Raw genomic sequence first — 3012 nt, 5'->3', positions numbered from 1 at the left:
TTTCTTACCTAATTGCTCTGGCTAGGACTTCCAGTAAGTAGTACATTGAATAGAAATGATGAAAGTCGACATATTTGTCTTTTTTCTAATGTTAGAGCAGAATCTGTGAGTTCTTCACTACTGACTATGATGTTAGCTGTGGGCTTTTCACATATGACTTATACTATATTGAGGTAATTCTTTCTATTCCTAGTTTATTGACTGTTTTTGTCATGAAAGGGTATTGAATTTTGTCAAATGCTTATGTGATTTCTGTCTTTTATTCTGTTAGTGTGGTATATTACCACACTAGAAACATTTTTATAGATTTGAGCATACTGAGCTATTCCTGCATCCCAAGGATGAATTCCACTTGGCCATGGTATATAATCCTTTTAATGTTCTATTAAATTTGGTTTGCTAATATTTTGCTGAGGATTTTTGCATCAATATTCATCAGGAATATTGGTCTATGGTTTTGTTTTCTTTTCGTATTGTTATCTGGAGCAGTTGAGTTTTTTTAATTGTTGGAAGGCACATGTGCTTCCCAGAAAGACAGAGAGGGAAAAAGTATCCCTTAATGGTGTGTGGTCATATCACAATCCTTTCTCCTCCATTTCTCTATCCCATCAAGATTTTGGGTGCACATATACACACACCCAAGCCACCAGGGCCACAACTTGAACCATGATTGACCATGTGGGATCCAGTTCCCTTACCCTCTATGCTGTAAGCTATCCCTTGAATAATTTTTAATGTAAAAGAAAACATATTCCAGTCATGAAAATATTGTGTTGTTATGACAAATTAAATTTATAATGGTGACCCTGAATTATCAAAGAGGTTAAACTATGTTCAACCTTTTCTTTGAGAAGGGAGAAAAATATATTACTTCAAACAGTAAGAATTAATCATTTTTAGTTCATTTTAAGTAAATTTCCTGAGAGAGAAAAAGAGAGAGATAGGGAGAGAGGCACTCTCAAAAGCATCTTTATATTGCAATCTTCCTCCAAGCTCTTCAGTCAGCCAGGATCACATGCACAACAGAGGGTATACCCAGCCTGCCCAGGTAGACTCAGGATGTGAACCCAGAGCCTTCCCATATAGTATCCACCATCACTGCCTGTACCACTGTGACTGGCCCCAAATCAATTTAAAGTCAATATTAAAGGAATAATTGTCAACTACCTGGAAAAGTCCTGTTAATGTTAGATTAATAAAATAGAACAATCTGAGCTTCTCGACACCAAAGTGGTTCTCTCCTGCAACACAGCTATTCTAGAAACCAAAGAATGCCACAGAAACCAAGCTTCCAGTGTGTGGTTTTAAGCCTAATTCATGTAAGATTAAGAGAGCTGCAGATCAGAACACATCATCTTTCCTTGTTGAAACACTCACAGTTCCTAATACAGTGTGGAGTGGTGGTAAAGCTGTCCAAGGAAATCCACCTTTTTTGATCCCTGCCCTTTTGGAGCTGAGAGTGATTTTATGTACTTGTTTAGAAAGCATTAAATAGAAATTACCCATTAGTACGGAAGTCTAAAACTACAAAATCAATTTTGGAATAGAAAGAAAAGGAAATTTTTTTGGCTTCTGAAATGAATTCTTTTTTCTCCTCTTCATTTAATATTTGTTTTGCTAATTCTTCTGTGTCTCTGTTGATGGTATTTACCATTCAGTTGCTAATGTAGTTTTGGTCTTTAAAGCTTTTAACCTTTCATCTTCGGCAATTCAAGTGGGTTTAAGAAATCTCTTTCACTTTTTCTACATCCAAAAATTGATCATCAATCACATTTTCTGTCAAATAGCTCAAATGCATTGTTACCTGTGCTCAGAATCAGGCCTTTCTGAACTGTCATCTGTTAAGTGACCCTTTTACAAGGGCTGGTTAGTGTTTTTCGTCTTTTTTTTTTTTCCCCCTTTCTTCTTCTGGTTAGTATTTTTTCTTTATTTTTTTCTCTCTCCCTCTTTCTTTTTTCTTCCTTCTTCCTTTTTTTTACTTTTCTTTCTCTTTCTTTCTTTCTTTTCTTCTTCTCATTTTCCTTCTAAGTAAGGGCCTATCAGAGTGTTAGAGGAACAGGGGGCTGTCAAATTTGAAAACTGAATGTACTATAGTCATAGGAAAAGCAGATTTCAAGAAGTTACATATTTTCCCCTTTGGTTGATGTTTTGATTTTTAACAAACTCAATAGTTCATATCTAATTTCGAAAGCCTGAGATGTCTGATTTTTTTCACATGGTTACTCACATTTCTAAAGCACCAAGGTAATCTACTACAAATTGTGGTAGAAATTTTAACTGTGAAGTTATTTTCCTTCATGGCAAACAGCTTAGTTGAGAAGCTACTTTATCCCTTTGGCCTTCAAAAAAAAAAAAAAAAAAATCCCAGTGTACCAAGCTTGAATCCAATTTAAATTCCTTTGTATGATAAATTCTTCTGTGATGCAATAAAATAATCCTATTTCCAAAGATATAGGAGTTGTGGAAACAATTTTTTACCCTGTCTTTCTTTTTAAAAAAAATTCTATTTTCCAAAATTTTGTAGCACATTTGCTCAAATATAGCATCCCTGGGAGTTTCTTTTGGGTTTTAATTATATCAATCTTTTTATAAAAGGATTTTGAGGTAGAGCCTAGCACATTCCATTCACGCACTGCAGTGATTAATTCCTATTGCTGCTCAGTCGCTTGTTACTTTATTTTTAGGGGCAAATTTATAGCAAGTCCTGGATCACATGTACGATGGTATTTGAAGTATCTGCAGCTGCTTACATAGCAGGAGTTCCAAGCTACATTCCTGTTGTGAATCATAGGTTTGTGAGAACGGTGCCACAAGTAGCAAAAGGGAGAACGTGTCTTCTGGAAGTGTGGAGGCACTTACACACACGTACACAAGTCTTCAAAGGACTGCTAGTATGCAAAATCAGGAGCATCCTTTAAGTATCTTATCAGGAAGATGTCACCTTCAATGAAGGCTATTTCCATCTAGTCAGGTATATTTTTGAATTGAGAATCTTTGATATTCCTGAACATA

This window comes from Tupaia chinensis, unplaced genomic scaffold, assembly GCF_000334495.1.
Source record: "Tupaia chinensis unplaced genomic scaffold, TupChi_1.0 Scaffold000004_1, whole genome shotgun sequence".
Taxonomy (NCBI): Eukaryota; Metazoa; Chordata; class Mammalia; order Scandentia; family Tupaiidae; genus Tupaia; species Tupaia belangeri.
Note: the sequence above shows the minus strand (reverse complement) of the source record.